The following is a 289-nucleotide window of genomic DNA, read 5'->3' as shown; positions in this document are numbered from 1 at the left end:
ATCGATAATTCATTTTAAGTCGTACATTACAATTGGAAACGCGGGAGTTCCGCGAGAAGACAAACTTCGGAGATGGTTTCTTCAGCCGACGACAAAGTGAAATACATAATGCATGCCTGGCTGGAACATAATTAAACGAGCGGAGGGAAGTTTTAACGGATTTACTTTGTTCCATACCAAGGGTAGGCAATTGTTCTTACAGAACTACGAATATTACCCAACCGTCTTACCTTTGTCAGGACATAATCGACTCACCTCTCGTAAACAACTACATTCTTAATAAATAAAT

This window comes from Ceratina calcarata, unplaced genomic scaffold, assembly GCF_001652005.2.
Source record: "Ceratina calcarata isolate Rehan_Ccalc_2016 unplaced genomic scaffold, ASM165200v1 scaffold1517, whole genome shotgun sequence".
Lineage (NCBI taxonomy): Eukaryota > Metazoa > Arthropoda > Insecta > Hymenoptera > Apidae > Ceratina > Ceratina calcarata.
Note: the sequence above shows the minus strand (reverse complement) of the source record.